General features: G+C 40.1%; 1 long non-coding RNA gene across 1 annotated transcript in view; it reads right to left on the reverse strand.

The window, feature by feature from the left end:
* Positions 1 to 6362: 6362 nt before the first annotated feature.
* Positions 6363 to 17824, reverse strand: part of LOC112208405 (uncharacterized) — a 51748-nt gene continuing 40286 nt past the window's right edge. The window contains exons 3-4 of the long non-coding RNA XR_002942884.3: positions 8392 to 8505; positions 6363 to 6444 (exon numbers count right to left, since the gene is read on the reverse strand). This is a non-coding gene — a long non-coding RNA (uncharacterized LOC112208405). The remainder of the gene's footprint in view (positions 6445 to 8391; positions 8506 to 17824) is intronic.

The raw sequence follows: 17824 nt of genomic DNA on the forward strand, positions 1-17824 counted from the left end.
GGACTCAGAAGCACGTCTTTTATTTAGAGTTGTGTGTAAAGTAAGAGTCAAATGCCCTCAGTAGTTTTGCTATTTGGTTTTCAAACCCGCAGCAGATAGGGAGTGTTATAAGGCAAGAAGTAGCCACACCAAGCAGGACCCAGAAGTGAGGAGCAATGAGGCAGCCTAACATGGGCAGAATCAGAGAAGCCACAAGGATTCCAAATCCATAACAGTCCAAGTTATTCAGCGTGAGGCCAAAAAGAACCTGTATCATGTGACTGTTGTTGGTAAGCCCTGTATCATCAGGAAAACACTGCATGCTGGTCCACTGTTTGCTGTTTTAAAAGGTATGGAAGTATATAACACATTCTAGAAAGTGTTCCATGTGTCTTAATTTACAAAAACAAGTTTTGGTTGTAAAAGGGGTAAATTTCATTAAATGGAAGAGCTCTCCACCAAGTTCAATTTCCTGAGGGTAATGGAAGTGTAGAAAAGCTTTTATATTGATTTAGAAGCAATGGTTTCTGAGGCCTTTTACGGTTTACCACTAAGTGAGGCAGCCTGTGGTTCTTGATTTTTCTCTGCTTCGGTGGAACCACAAATTGGTTTTGCTGCAGGTGGTGAGGGAGAGAGGGACAGACCAACATGATGATGAAACCCGCGGAGGTCAATCTAACTGCATCTCAGAAGGGACGTGACACGGTGCCACCTCTTTGAGCATTTGTTCTAGGTGGAATATTTCTGTGTGATAGATAATCTCTTTCAAATCTATGAATCTATAATTACATGCTTGGTTTAAGTGGTTATTTTTTTCATTTAGTTTTAAGTAGTCTCCCATGGAATACAACTATTTTCTCAGATTCGCTTTTTCAGAATGCAAGAGTCATCTCAGGTGTAGATAATGACTTATCTTTCCAGAATCCCTGGGTTAGCCTGGGTTGTGGCCAAGAGAGCTGCCTAGTACAATTCCTGCTTCTCCTTCCATGGATTAGGGCTTTCTTAGGAAATGGCAGTCCAGCCAGAGACCACATTCCTTGGCTCCGCTTGCATCCAGCAGTGACCACATGATTAATTCTCACCAATGGAACATGAGCGGATGTGATGTGAGTGGATTCTAAGTCATATTTTTGAGAAGCGTGTGTGCCTTCTTCATGATTTCTCCTCCAGTTAGATACAGAGGAGTCTGGTGGAGTCACAAGTTGGAAGACATCTTGTTCTGGAGTTGCCACTTAGAGAAAAGACACCCTCTAACCAGTAATGCCTTCTTCAGACTGTTAGGTAGACGGTCAACAGGTGGTTTCGGGTGGTCCACAGATACAGTGTTAACATTTACTTGCACAGATTATTTCCTTTTTAGTTGTTTCACATTCTTTGATAGTGTCATTCCTTCGGCTGCACTAGATTTTAATACCTCTGTAATATAGTCTTTCCTTTAAACAAAAAAAGATAGCAGGTCTCAGAGTCTTCTGGTAGCAACGCTGTCTTGCTAGGATTAAAAAATATTGATTTGTTTTCATTATACTTATTTTAGCATTCATCTTTTATTTATGGCAAGTAAAACTGGTTTTCTAACTATAATAGGAAAATACATTTTTCTTTTAAATATTTGTATTTTTAAGAGGAATGTGAGGTGATTAAAATATTAAGTAATAGGAATGGTGGTAGCTAAGATGAATGCACTACTATAAAATCCATTGATGAACTGGTTAGTATAAGATACTACCATATTATTCTTCTGCAGGTTTTGGTATTGAGAATGAAGGTGACTAACTTTTCATTGAAAAACTGTTAAAAAATAGCAACAGAGTGAGACCCTGTCTCAAAAAAAAAAAAAAAAAAAGAACCAAAAAAGTTAAACTAAGTGTGATTCATTCTACTCTCTGAAAAATTCCATTTAGATCATCAGGATGAAATCTCGTGGTATTTTAAAATTTGGGCTATCTTCATTTCTGATAAATGACTTTTATAAAAAACAACTTTATTGAGATATAATTGATATATCATATAATCACCTGTTTAAAGTGTACCATTCGGTGCTTTTTAGTATATTTATAGAGTTGTGCACCATCACCATAACTAATCTTAGAATAATTTCATCGCCCTAAAATAGACACCTTGTACCTATTCAGTCCCCTTTCCCTCCAAATCTGCTGCCCCAAGCTCGAGATAACCACTAACTTACTTTATGTCTCTATAGATTGACTTATTCTGGATATTTCACATATATGGAATCCTACAATATGTGTGCTTTTTATGACCAGCTGCTTTGACTTAGCATAATGTTTTCGAGGTTCATCCGTGTTGTAGCATGTATTAATACTTCATTTCCTTTTATTGTCAAATAATATTCCATTACATGTATATGCTACAGTTGTTTATCCATTTACCAACTGATGAACATTTGGGTTGCTTCAATGTTTGGCTATTACAAATATTATTGCTGTGAACATTCATGTGTAAGTTTCTGTGTGGATGTATGTGATCACTTCTCTTGGGTAAGTATTAACGAGTAAAATTGCTGGGTCATGTGGTAACTGTGTTTAACCTTTTAAGGAAGAGCTAAACTGTTTTCCAAAGTGGCTGCACTGTTTTACATTACCATTAGCAATATATGATGGTTTGAATTTTTTTTTACATCCTCACCAACCCTTACCCTCTGTCTAATTGATTACAGCCATCCTTGTGGATGTGAAGTGGTACTGATTCTGGTTTCCTTGCTGGCCAAGGATGTTGAGTATCTTTTTATGTGCTGCTAGTCATCTGTATGTCTCCTTTGGAGAAAGGTCTAGTCAGATCATTTGCCCATTTTTAATTGGGTTATTATTTTATTATTGAGTTTTAGGATGTCTGTGTTTACTTTGAATACAAGTCCTTTATTAGATACGTGATTTGCAAACAATTTCTTTCATTTTGTAAGTTGCCTTTTTACTTTCTTGATGGTGTTATTTGCACTACCCCATGACTTTTTATAGCCTCCATGACCTCAGAATTTTATCCATCAATTGATCCATCCATCCATCCATCCATCCATCCACCCATTTATTCAATGATTCACTGATGAGGAGCCTGTTGATTGACTTTTTCTCCTCCTTCAAGTATGAAACGTTTTAATATAAAGAAACGAGAGGCTTATTCATTGGTTGGGAGGGCAAGGGGAGCAAAGGTCAGGGAAGCTCTTGTCAGCTGTTAGCCTGTGGCACCAAAGTGGGTGATTCTTGAGTTCACCGGGAAACCACTGTAACTCTCGATAACCTCTGGGTAGCTCCCATCAACAGAACTTTTTCTGGCTCTAATCGATTTCCTTTCCTGACTTGTGAGTGAGAGGATTTTTCTGTGGTATGAAGTAACCAAGTGAAAAAAACCTTCATGGAAAACACAGTAAGGAACAGGTGTGTATTTCACTGGTTAACTAATGTAATCCCTATTTTGCAGGACCTTTGTGTTGAGCCATGGGGTCATGCTTGACAATTCATTGTAAGAAAAATGGGCTTTGAAAAACATGTCAAGAGGCCGGGCGTGGTGGCTCATGCCTGTAATCCCAGCACTTTGGGAGGCCGAGGCGGGTGGATCACCTGAGGTCAGGAGTTCAAGACCAGTCTCAACATGGAGAAACCCCGTCTCTACTAAAAATACAAAATTAGCCAGGTGTGGTGGCCGGCACCTGTAATCCCAGCTACTCAGGAGGCTGAGGCAGGAGAATTGCTTGAACCTGGGAGGCGGAGGTTGCAGTGAGCTGAGATCGTGCCATTGCACTCCAGCCTGGGCAACAAGAGCGAAACTCCGTCTCAAAAAAAAAAAAAAAAAAAGAAAAGAAAAAAGAAAAACATGTCAAGAAGTCCATATCCAGATTAATATACTTTCAGAAAACTGTTTTATGTAAAATGTTTATATTCATTTTCCACTCGGCACATACTTCACACCTCCCTCTTAAGAAAATAACAAAACAAAACAAAACTCAATACCTTATTTCCTTTGGAAAAGTCTGGATATTTTATAACACTTCAAGTTAAACTGCATTATATGCTGTTCAACTGGTAACTGCAAACAGTTATCTCAGGTGAGTTTGTGTAGTCATAAAGGGAAGCAAGGTTTGTGGCCAAACTTAATTAGCTTTGCCTTTTTCTTTGAACTGCAATCTGTGTTCCAAATGACAGTTGGCTTCAATTTCCTCATTCGTGTCATATATATAACAACATATACTTCATTATACGATTAACAATGTGTACATGCCTCAATCAGTGCCTGGCTTAGAGTAGGTGATCCATTCATTTATTAACTTTCATCTTTTCTTGATTTTGAAGCAGAGGGTCAAGCCTGGAGAATGTGGTTACATTTACACAATGGAGAAAACAATTTATACAAAATACCTTAGGATCAGGCATCTGCATACGAACAGAACATTTGCAAGTATATTTCCCTTTAAGGATGGGATGGGGGGTGTGGTATGGTAAGATATCAGGTGTATGGAATGCTTGGAAATGCCAGATTTTCAGTCACAGAGGCCACAGTTTGCCTGGCACCCCTTGGGTGGTCAGTGGAGACACATGCAGATCAGAGGGCTGGCTCCGGATCAGGGCTCCCTGTGCAATCTCACTGGGAAACATCTGCTCTACGGAAAGAAGCAGACCAAATGGCCCCAGGAAAGATTCAAGTCAGATGGAAAAAATGAAGTCTCTTAAGCCCTAGGCTTAAGTTCATTTCCTAAAAAAGGCACATGGTGTACTTAGTAGCATTTTTAGAGGAATGTCATTCCTTGACATTGGTGTGATGGTCTGGGATGCACTCTACAGTGAAGATAGGGTGTGTGGCTTGAAAGAAGGGCAGAGTCTTCAGATTGGGCCGAGTGAATGAGGAGGTTGTCCCTTTTATTTTATGATTCATGATCTTGCTTCAGCTCTGGGTGATCCTCTTTGATTTGAACTTCCCTTCTCATTCAAAGACATGCAGACATAGCATGTGTCGTAACACTGAGGTTAAGTAATGCAATAGCATGGATCTTGGACATCTACTAGCCACAAGGCACTGCGTGAAGCTCTGTAGGGGTTGTAGATAGACAGGTATAGGATACCATCATTTTCCCCAGAAACTGGCAGTGGAGTTGAAAAGGTAAGCAAGACATCTATGATGCTTAGTTTGATGTGTCAACTTGGCTAGACTATAGTATCCAGTTATTTAATCAGACACTACTCTAGGGGTTGCTATGAAGGTATCTTGTAGATGTGGATGGCATCTACACTCAGTCGGCTCTAAGTAAAGGAAATCACCCTTGATAATGTAGTGTCATCTAATCAGTTGAAGGCCTTAAAAGCAAAAAGTGAGGTTTCCTGGATAAGAAGACATTCTGCCTTAATACTGCACCATCAACTACTGCTGAGTTTCCAGCCTGCTGGACTGCCCTACAGATTTCAGACTTGCCAGACCTCACAACTATGTGAGCCAATTCCTTAAAATTAACCGGTACCCTCCCCAGCCCCCTATGGGTCTCTTTCTCTGGAAAAACACTGACACAGGATCCAATAGCTTGATGCAAAGCACAACGTATGCTCCATAAGAGCAGGGACTTTGTTTTGTTCACTCGTGTATCTCAGCAGTTAAAACAATGCCTGGCATCTGCTTGACACTCAATAAATACTTCTTGGATGAATGGAGAGATGGTTTGGTGGCTGGATGAATGGATGAAATAATTGTGGTATGAACAACAGGAATAGTACAGAATGTTACTACTCCCCAGACAAAATCATAGCATTCTTAGAATCAACCTTCAATTTCAATTTTTATGCTTTTTTTTCTCCTAAAACTAGAATGTATCACATGTAAAATGATGAGGAGTCTGAACCAAAAGCCGCCTGTTCCACTTGCCAGTGATTAGTTTAAAAATGGGGTGGGGAGGGCCTAGATTCTGGACTGTGGGATGTTAAGAAGTATATTACATGTGGCTGGGAAACTTTTCTTCTCCTGAAACAAAAATCCTCTTTCTTCTCTGGATATAAAGTTAACTGTATATGATGCTTTAAGTTTCTGTAGCCATTTTTTATAGTGGAACAAGGGCTGAGCCACAAGAATTACAGAGAAATAGAGCAAGAGTCCTGATACAGCACATCTGAAGCCCATCTTAGCTGAATTCGGGACTGTATGTGTGTTTGTGTGTGTGTGTGAGAGAGAGAGAGAGAGAGAGAGAGAGAGATAAAAAGAGAGAGAGAATAAATTCGTCTTTTGTTTAAGATGGTTTGAACGATGGTTTTTGTTACCTGAGCTAAAGGCATCTTGATTCATTAAATGAAAATACAGTCATGCTAGAATGGCTAGAAGTGGCTAGTAGTTAAGAAAACTTTAAAAAGCTGAGTGTTTGATATCATCAATGATGAGTTGCTTACCAGGATAATTTAGTTGTTGGTATACATTGGTTTAGGTACTCCTTAATTGGGAAGTTTCTTAAAAACCAGGGAAAAGCTCCTGAAGAATCTGAAAGAACACAGAAGTACCCATGTGTTAATAGTGGAAGACATTACACAAAATTGCAACCCTATGTCCTTCACTCAAAAACCAGTGGAGGTAGTTTCAAGGGGCCTACAAGCAAAAAGCTGCCTAATTCTCAACAGCTCTTTGCTTGTTCTTTTTTCTTCTTCTTTTTTTTTTTTTTTTTTTTTTTTGAGATAGGGTCTCATTCTGTCACCTAGGCTGGAGTACAGTGGCGCAATCTCAGCTCACTGCAATGTCCACCTCCCGAGTTCAGTGATTCTCCCACCTCAGCCTGCTGAGTACAGGCATGCGCCACCACACCCAGCTATTTTGTTGTTGTTGTTGTTGTTGTTTTTGTTTTTTTGTTTTTAGTCAAGACGGGGTTTCGCCACACTGGCCAGGCTTCTTTGTTTTTTCTGAGTGAGTTATCACATTTTACACCCTGGACTATTGCATCCCAATGTTGTTCCTAATAGCCTTCAGGGGATATAGGGTGCCAGGGTGGAGCTGGAAGAATTATATATGTGTCTGTTTTGCTGGTTTGTTCTTGACAGGGTGTTAAGGAATGTGAAGGATCTGAGATTTTACTCCATTTACAAGTTAACAAGTTTGTCTGCCAGCCCTGGGGATGATGGCAGAAGACATGAGACTCCTATGTCAGAGACAAAAGATGTTATTATTCACTCATGGCAGAGCAAGAAGCATAAACATCATGTTTATATTGGTCACCTGCCCCTCCATGTCTTATGGGGTTGATGTGGAGGGACCCAGGTGAATGCTGTGCATTCAGTGGGCTGACCTCACACCTGAGGAACCCTTGGCTTAGGGAACCTGAATCTTAGGGCTGCTAGCAAACCTCCCCTTTTCTCTGGAGAGAGACATCATCTTTTCTATGCTGGGCAGTAGGCAAATCTTCCCTTTACTCTGGAGGCTGTCACTATCTCTATCTTGCAATGCTGCTTACTATACAGACATCCTTCAAAAGATAGTCCAGGGTGAAAACACAGTTAGTGCTATGCTCCCAGGACACTCAGAAATGCAAGAGTTACAAGGAAACTGCCTCCCTGGAAGGGGCTGGGGAGGGGCGTAGGGAATTGGGGAGAGTCTAACTGGGTTTATAGGATACCAAAGTTGTGACCCACTAGATTACCAGTGTGAATGCATAGTAGTGTTTTGGTGGATGGTTTTGTGACAAGAAGATGTGAAACCCCACAGACAGTTTAGGATGATTACCAAATAGGAAGGGATATTGCTATAGCTCTTTGTCTGGGGCAATGAAGTATTTCACTGGAGCTGCTTAGAAATAAAGTGTTCTGTTTCATTGAAAATGAGAAGAGCAGCTAACACCTACAAAGTGCATTTGGTGTACCAGTGAGAGTGCTAAATCCTTTGTTTAGACTAACTTATTATCACTACAACATTATGAGATAGGGGCCATAATTTTCCTCAATATGCAGATGAGGAAAATGAGGCACAGAGAAAAATTAGGATTATAAAAGAACAATTTCAGAATATCACACAGCAACTAAAAGAGTGGGAAGATTGAGGGCCTGCCTGAGAAATCCAGGGAAGGCATTTCCTATCAGAGCATTACTTGGTCGACCTGTCAGGATCAGAGTTGGGCTGGAGCTACTTGGAATTAAATTGGAACACTCTTTCCTATCCCTACCTTAAAGACAATGCTTGATAATCAAGATATTGTATGAGCATGAAGAGGAGAAGGAAGTAGAGAAAAAAGAGTCAATGCTATAGACCCTCATAGTTAATATCTACTGACACAAAGATGGATAATCAGGAAGCGGGAAGGGTGGTGACATGATTTGCCTCCATGTCTGTCTTAATGGGTAACTGTGGTCAAAATGCTTATCCCCAGTGTATTAGTCTGTTCAGGCTGCCATAACAAAATGCTGCAGACTGGGTGGTTTACACAACTGAAATTTATTTTCTCACCATTTTGGAGGCTGAAAGTCCAAGACCAAGGTGCCAGCAGGGTCTGTTTCTGGCAAGCCTCTCTCCTCGGCTTCAGATGATGCCTTCTCTCTGTGTTCTCCCATGGTCTTTTCCCTGTGCACACAAAGAGAGAGCTCTCTGGTGTCTCTTCTTCTTGTAAGGCTATCAGTCCTGTTGGATTAGGGCACAACCTTTATGACCCCTTCAACCTTTGTTATCTCCTTATAGGCCCTTTCCACAAATACAGTCACATTGAGGGTTAGGGCTTCAACCTATAAATTTTTTAGGAGGGGGATACAATTCAGTCCATGACACCTAGTTTTCAGATAAGAAAATGAAACATTAGCGAAGTCAGCAATACCTACCTCATAGAATTAAAAGAGATTTTGTATTGTGTCTGGCAGATCATGGGTGCTCAGTCAATATCACCTCCCTTCCTTATGTTTTAATGATCAGCTAAGGCGGGCGTTGATTTATTGCGTGTTCAGCATAGGGAGGGGTCATGGAAGGTTAGGGAATGGATGGGGAGGAGATGAATGCTTCACTAGTTTTATCTTGCTGCATAACAAATTACCACAAATTCAGTGGCCTAAGACACCATTCATTTATAATTTGCATTTACCATGAGTTAGGAGTCCAGACATGGCTTACTTGGATTCTGTGCTCAGGAACTCATGGGGCTGAAATGAAGTTGCTGTCTGGGTTGCATTCCTTCCTGGAGCCAGAGTTTTCCTCTGAGCTTTTGAGATTGTTGACCGAGTTCAGTTCCTTGGGGTTGTAGGACTCAGGTCCTCATTTTCCTGCTGGCTGACAGTGGCTGGGGACACTGTCAGATCCTAGGGGCCACTCCCATTCCTTGCTATGTGGACCTCTGATAGATTCCCTTGCAACATGACAGCTTAGTTCATTAAGGCCAGCAAGAGAATCTTACTCCAGTGTGCTGAAACAGTGTTTCATGTAATGTCACATAATCATGGGGGTAACATCTCATCACCATTGCCATATTTTATTGGCTAGAAGTAAGTCACAAGTTCTGCCCACATTCACAGGGAGGGATTATACAAGGCTGTGACTCATTGAAGATTACCATAAGGTTTGTAAGCCTTTGGCAGAAAGGATAAAAGGGGTTGGTGCTGATGGCAATTGCCATCTGCTTTGTATGACATCTGTCATATATGCTGTGGGTGATCAACCTTGAAGATGGATTAGCAGCTGAAGAATGGCATCAAGAATGTAGTTGTTGAGTTTTCAGATGGCCTGAAATAATAGGGTGCTGAGAGTCTGAAAGATAGTAATCGAATTCCAGATAGTAGTCTGAAAGACAGGAAAGGAAGAAATTAGACCCTCTAAAAGAGTGTAAAATTCAGTTAGGGCAAATCACTACCACTTACTTGAAGACACAAACTAAACTGTCCTCAAAATCAAAATGAATAGATAAACTATTTTTAAAAAGACTCTATTGTCTTAATTCTACTAAGCTCAATGAGAGTGTAGCATGTGGGTCAGTTATGTAGTAGAAGTAGTGATATTAGATAGAGGAACAAACGGTCTATTTCTCATTCCAGGAAAAGTATTGACTTCTACAGGTGAAGAATACTGAGCTTCTCTCTTTCTGCCCATAGAGTTTGTTCTATACTTTTGAGAGAGTGCAACATTTAGCAAGGTGTAATGGAACTTCAGGAGTTTCAGAAAGGAATACATGATTTGATCATGAGGAAGAAGGACTGGTTGTGATGATGGCCCTTCTCTGAAGGTAGAGCCTGTGGTGGACCTGGGACTTGAACCTGGGGAGTCTGGCTTCAGGCTCTGTTTGAACTCTCTACTTGTTACTGATAGGAGAGTCACCTTGGTTCCAGAGCTGCTTCATTTCATAGTTTTAGTCCTTTTCTGAGGTTCAGGTGTATCCTTGTCCTTATATAGAATGTAATATCCCCTTATAATAAATTCCTTGTGAAGTTTTATTAAACATTTATTAAAGCTGGTTTCTGTTACTTGCGTACAGAAATAATTTAACTAAGACAGTTGTTGACTCATAAAAGAAAAAGCAGTGAAGGCTTCATGATTGTTATTTCAGACACGAAAAGTCAACACGACTCTCCAGCTGTATAGAATTCAACAGGAAATGGGTTTAAGTTTCAGGAAAGAGCATTTTATTAGACCATTGGAGTCCATAATAAGTCTCTAGCCTAATAAGCAAGAGAAAATTATAGATTAAGTTCTTAGGATCTTCAAAAACCAGAAAAATTACAAACCAGTGTAAAGTAGGAGACTGGAGCTGAAGATTCTTTGAGGTCTTTTACACATACATTTCTAAAAATAAAAGACTGCATAATTCCAACATACTGGAGAGTAGGGAGTGGAGGGGTGAACTTGTAGAAGTTCTTTGGGGACTGGCCGGGTGCAGTGGCTCATGCCTGTAATCCCAGCACTTTGGGAGGCCGAGGCAGGCGGATCAAGAGGTCAGGAGATCAAGACCATCCTGGCCAACATGGTGAAACCCCGTCTCTACTAAAAATACAAAAATTAGCTGGGTGTGGTGGCATGCGCCTGTAATCCCAGCTACTTGGGAGGCTGAGGCAGGAGAATCGCTTGAACCTGGGAGGCGGAGATGATTGCAGTGAGCCGAGATTGCACCACTGCACTCCAATCTGGCGACAGAGGGAGACTCCACCTTAAAAAAAAAAAAAAAAAAAAAAAGTTCTCTGGGGACTTGGTTGGAGCCGGACCTGTCCGATATGGTTTCCAATCCAAACTTCACCTTTAAGGAAGTCTTCTCATGTAGGGAAACTGAGGTAGAAGGAATCATGCCTGCTGTGGTTTAAGTTTCTCGAGGTCAGGCACTTCCTCTTTTCCCAGCACTGTAGGAAGCTGTCATTTAATTTTGAGAATGATGACAACTGCATAATTAGTAGGAGGATATTAAGATAATAAATTGTGTATAACTTGAATATTTTAAAGAGTTTATTAGTGTTTTACATTTTGGATTGGGGGTCAGATGCTTCATAATAATCTTAAATCACTAAATGAAGGATTCATGACTCAGATATTCTTTGGAAATCTTTGATATCACATGGCAGCCTTCAGCAGCCTTACCAGAACATTGTATTCTTGACTGGCTAGTGCATTTTAGAAGGAACTTCATTTCTTTTGAGGTACTACAAAGAGTCACTGGAATGTTATCAGGTCCTCATGATATGAATTATGTAAAAAGTAGCCGCATGGATCCTGTTCTATGATGAAAAACTTAATGTCTAAAACCTCTGAGGGAGATTACCAAAAATTCTTCATATTTAAGATAGCCATTGGGATGCAAAATGTAGTCACCAATGTTTGCTGTGCTCCAAGACACTGCTAGATTCTTCACACTTATTACCAGTGTTTAGAAAACCTGTAGGAACAAGAATAGGGCAGCTCAGATGCCAAAGATCATCAAGCATTGCAAGAGAGGTAGCCAGAGAGATTTCATTCGCATAAATTTAAAAAAAGGTCTCAGTAAGCCGCAACTGTGGTTCTCTTTGTTTTGGTTCATGCAAGCATCTTGAAGACCAAAACTTTCTGGAAGCATAGACCTTCCCCACATTTTGTGACAGAGTGATGACACATACTTGTCATTTGAGAGGCACCATGCTATAGTGAAAGAAGCCAGATTTGGAGTCACCAGCTACACACACTGTAATTTACATCTTCTGTTACCTGACCTCCCTGAGCCTTCGTTTTCTCATCAATAAACTGAGGATCAAAAGGATCCTCCCAAAGTTGTTATGAGGCTCAGTGGAGCTCCAAAAGGGATGGCACTGATTAGCACTGACTAAGATTCAGTGATTGAGAATCACCAAATGACAGTGATATCACTGATTGAGAATCAGCACAAGCCATAGTCACCACTATCCACGGTGGTCTGAGGGTGGGCTCTCCTATCTGGCCACCTGTGGTCAGATCCTGAGCTAGCCTCTCAGTGGTTGCACAACCTTTGGCAAGTTAGGCATTCTGAGCCTCAGTTGTCTAAATCAGTAAAATGCCAATCATACAGTAATGACAGCTGTTTAACGGGGTTGTTAAAGGAGTGCGTGAATAGTGGAAAGTGCTTGCAATAGTGGAAATATTATAGTAGAACAGTGGAAAGTTCATATTAGGCCTAATAAACATTAACTTCTGCTACCACTGGGTAGTATTCCAGATTATACAGCTAAAATGCTTCAAATCAGAGATTCCAATTTTGGGGCTTTTCTCATCTCTAATATCCTAAGCCCAACCACCTCTCTTCATTTCTTAAACGGAAAGCTGTGGAAATAGTCATTTTTCCTCATAGGCATTATATAAAATATCACAGATCCTGTAGGTAAACAGTTATGTATAGTTTTTCTTGGCTCACTGCTTAAAATGGAAAAACAGAGGAATCTGTTGCCTTTCCTCTTGTTAATTTCGTGTGCGTATGGAGCCCATAGCTTGAGAATAATTGTCTTGAGGACAAGGGCAAAATCTTTTATCTTTATTTTATGCACAACTTCTGCATGATCTCAGTGGTTAGTTGAATAATTGTTGGTAGACTTATTTTGGATTGAGTCAATTTTCTATTCCCAGTGCTATAATGAGGTATAATGAGGTGTATGAGGGAAATAGGTAGTATTTTCATCCATTTGGACTCACTTACTTCTGTTAACCCCACTTATTTAATTACTCAGAAATATTCATTAATTTAACAAATATTGAGGCTGCTATGCACCAGGTGCTTTGATGAGTACTAGGGAGAGTAGCAAGTCAGACATAGACCCTGCCCTCATGGGGCTTGAATTCTAACTTCCTATTATATACACAATGAGGTTCATATGATATTAAGAATCATTTAAATCTACAATTGTAAGGCACACTTAAATTTTGAGTATGTTTTGAGTTTATCATACATCTTCCCCTTTGTACCTAGTTCACCATTTTAGGTCTCCAAATCACTTCCCTAAAATATTCCAGCCAATTTTCTTTAGTGCATTTCTGACATTCAGATAAAATTGTGGCTTTTAATTAAAAGGCAAAGTATTCCACTGAAACTTTTTCTATTAAATTTTAGTGGAACACTACAATAGTAGGTAAACACCAGACAAATGAATCCTATTTAAACATGGATAATATTCATCTACTTCTTTCTTAGAGCTTCCTGTAAAAATCAGGAAGACTCTTCAAACTTTACTTTCACAGGCCTGTACACTGCTGGAGGAAGGAGGTCCAAAGGGAAAAATAATTTGCAGAAGGAAAAACACCATGGAGATGGAAAAAAAAAAAAAAACAAGTATTAAAACACTTGAAACAAAGGAATGGGTCACAGCTTGAAGAAGAGCTCTGGTTGAAGACCGGAAAACACCAGGGGTTAGCATAGCAGAAAACACATATAAACATATTTTAGTTTTGAGAAATGGCTCATAGGAAATTTAATGCCTGTAAAAAGTCCCCTTTTATTTCACATAGGAAGGAGGGTTAAATAGCACATTTAAAAGCACATTTAAAAGCACTGGGAAATCCCGTCCCCAAGGGTCTCAGTTCACTTGAACTCAGCTACCAGTTGCAGAGAACCTGCTTTGTACCAGGCACTGTGCTCCAGATGGAGACACAGGAAGAAGGAGGAAATCCAGTTCCCAGTCTGGAGAGGCTTCCAGTCCATTATGGAAGAAGATGTCTAAGCAGGAAATTCCTCCACACTGTGATCTGATTTGTGATGCAGGGAGGACTTTGTTACCATGGGTGTGCTTTGAGGGAGGTGTGGAGCCTGGGGTGCAGGGAGGGGGTACATAGTGGAATTTCTGGAGCAGGTGATGTATCTCCAAAGGGTGGGTAGTGGTCTTACATCAATTAACATAGTATTTTCATTTTGAAAGACTTTTAAGAAACTGAATGCGGACATCCATGAGATGATGCACATACGGCTGAAACTTTCCAAGTTGAATATTAAAGGTAGTAATCACATCCTGCGTCTGCTAATTCCCTTCTTGCTAAAGAGCAGAGGCAAAACCATTGAACAACTGCATACAGTAATTCACCTGCAAATATGTTCACACAGGTTCTGCCAACTGTATTCTCTGAATAGTGCATTCTTCCCAGATGACTTTCTGTTAATTGGCAACTATGGTAGTGTCCTCCTTAGAGGGTTTTGTTGCCAGAACTCTTTCCTGTTGCCAAATAGCCAAAACTATCCTTGTGAGGGGAACTACGCATCAAATTTCTTTATTTGGTGACTTTTCTCAGGTTCAAAGAATTCCCACAAGGTTATTTCAGGATGGCTTGAAAATAGACGGTAATTTAATTAACCCTTTCCCGGATGGTATTAATCACTCCAGTCTTGTCAAGAAGCAGATGCTTGTATCATTCACAAAATGTGTTGCTAATAAGATGGATTGGTGGCTTTTCATTCTCAGGAAATCAAACAAGTCACATTTATGTCAAAGATGGCATGCACTGGTGACCTTCCCTTGGTTGGGGCAGTTTCTCTTCAAGAAAATGCTTAAGTGGAACACAACAGTTTTGAGAAAAGAAAGTAAGCATCTCTTGATTCTCTGAAAGTGTATCTGTTCTGAGAAATACTTAAAGATGATTAAATTTCTTGATAAATCTCTTTCACAACATTTAACCAACTTAAGAATTTGGGGATTTTCTTGATAGTATTCTTATTATAGAAAATTTTCTATTCATGCTTCTCTATCCTTTTACTTTTGCCAAAAAAAAAAAAAAAGATCAGAAATAAAGGAAAATACAAGAAAAAGAAGCTTCCCACATTGCAATAGATAGAGCATATTGGGCCACTTTTCACTCTGCCATTGAGGTTCGTGTTCACTTTGGATATACCTACGTTGGAGCAAAAATATGGCTTGGAAGGGCTTCAGCCCTGTTGGAATTTCTACCCATCCTACTCCAAACAAATATGCAATCTAAATAAAAACTGGGCACTTGCTATGCACACACAGCTTCAAAAGGGGCATCCCTCACTACCAGAATGCCCTCCTGCTGTGTGCCAGCCAACCCTTTAGAAATTCTAGGGCACATTTGGGAGAAGCAGCTGTGGCCCATGTCTTTGGAGTATAGGGCAGGTGCAGTGACATGAACAACAGATAACTGTTCTCAGCCTGGAGTGGTGCTTAAATTTCATACTTTGCCAGGGTTCCCTTGAAAAGTTAATGAGATAGAGTTGTTTAAATCCTATTAAGCAGTCATGGATGTGTTTCTGGGTTCTTTTTCTCAGTTTTACTCATCACGAGGGACTTGGTGCAGGACCCAATTTTAGACATATGAATCCAATTCATAATCCTGTTGTTCTCACTCAGCTCATGGTGGGTATGTGGAAACAAGCTCTTACTTCCCATACCTTTAAAATGGCAATGTTGAGCAGTTTGTTGGTATGGCCTGCACCTCCTTAGAGGAAATCTATCCACATCTTTTAGATGCCTTCCAATGGCTATTAGTAGGTAGAGTTACAGGTTAAAATCATTGCCATTTCTGTCCATATGGCTGAACTTTCTTCCTATATACTCAAACATAACTTGGAATTACATCTTGATTGTGTGTAACAGGAAAGCTTTGGTTCCCACTGGGGTTATTGGAGATAAATTAATCTCTGCAGGAATAGTAGGAAGGGTACTGGAGCTTTGGGTAATGAGAAGAAGGGTTGAATCAGCTGAGAAAAAAAGCCACTGGGCTGGATTCTGGCTGGAAAGTGAATTGGACCCTTGGGGGTTTAGCAGAATCTATCCAGTTCTAGCCATGGGGGCCTCTGAAGTTGCACTGTGTGCCTGGCACTAGCAGACAGAGAGACGCCTTCAACTCCTGGCCTCAGACACTAGGACGAGGGTGGAAGCTTGGTGCTCTTCTCTTTTTCCTTTTGACTCTTACCCTTTGCCTTCACTTGGTGTCAAATTCAGGTCGCTGTATGACCCTCCAGTGCCCTCTGATCCTGCTTCTCTCTCTTTGTTTCCCCAAATCTCCCCACCCCTCAGCCTCTGGTAACCACCATTTTACTCTTTGCTTCTGTGAGTTTGACATTTTCAGGTTCCATATATCAGTGAGATTATGCAGTAGTTGTCTTTCTGTGCCTGGCTTATTTAATTTCACACAATGTCCTTCAGGTTCATCCATGTTTTTGCAAATGCAGGATTCTTGTTTTTCTTTTTAAGGCTGAATAGTATTCCACTATGAATATATATGACAATTTTCTTAATCCATTTATTTGTTGATGGGCCCTTAGTTTGATTTCATGTCTTGGCTATTGTGAAGAATGCTTCAGTGAACATGGGAGTGCAGATATCTCTTCAACATACTGATTTCCTTTCCTTTGGCTGTATAGCCAGAATTGGCTATTATATGTAATATAATGTAATAGCTGGATTACATGTTGGTTCCATTTTTTTTCGAGGAGCTTCTATACTATTTTTCATAATGGCTGTGCTAATTTACATTCCCATCAACACTGTGTAGGCTCCTGTTTCTCTACATCCTCTCCAAAGCTTGTTGTCTCTGTTTGCAGATGACATAATCTTATATGTAGAAAACCCTAAAGACTTTACAAAAATAATCTTAGAACTAATACATTCAGTAAAGTTGCAAGATTAAAAAATCAATGCAACAAGAACCAAGCTGCACCCCTAGAGTGTTGCATAGATGCCTGTGGCAATGAGATGCAGGGCCATCAGAGGGCTGTTAGGATCCAGGGCTTGCTCTACCTGGCACTTGGAAGTAAGACTGGTCCTCAGCTACTCCCAAAGTTGGACCAAATGAGTTCCTAGTCACTTGAATACTTAGATGGAGAGCATGTCTTAAGAAGGAACTATTAGATTTTCTGCTTATAGACCATGTCTTAAGTGATTAACTAAAGCTGCATGACTGTATTTGTCCCTTGTTTTTAGACTAGGTCAAACTTTTTAATTACCTTGACTGTACATTAAAATCACTTGGGGAAGATTTATAAAGTCTGGGTCCACTCCCAGAGATTCTGATTTTGTTGGTCAAGGCAGTGTGCCCTGGGCATATGGGTTTCTTGTTTTAAAAACTCCCTGTGTAATTTTAATGTGTTGGCAAGGCTGAGAACCATGGGACATAACATAGAGGCTGCATTAAATGTTTTAATACATGTAAAGTACTCAGAAGATTACTTGGCACATAGAAGATACACAACAAATGCTACTGTTTTGGTTGTTATTATTGGCACATGGCTGAACACCAGATCAAACATGGAATACATAAACAGAATATCTCAACACTCACACACTAATCATATCCTGACCAAAGACCAGGATTAGATCTCTAACTGCTGGGAACAGTTATCCACTTAAGAATTGTGTTTCTCTTTCTATTTGGGTAATTAGCACTGGAAAGGTGGGCCTTTGATGTTTGCCTTCCAAAAAGAGGTTTATTGGCACTGGCTTCTGAAATGAGAAAGTCAGACTTATGAAATTGAAAT

Source organism: Pan troglodytes, chromosome 13 (assembly GCF_028858775.2).
Source record: "Pan troglodytes isolate AG18354 chromosome 13, NHGRI_mPanTro3-v2.0_pri, whole genome shotgun sequence".
Lineage (NCBI taxonomy): Eukaryota > Metazoa > Chordata > Mammalia > Primates > Hominidae > Pan > Pan troglodytes.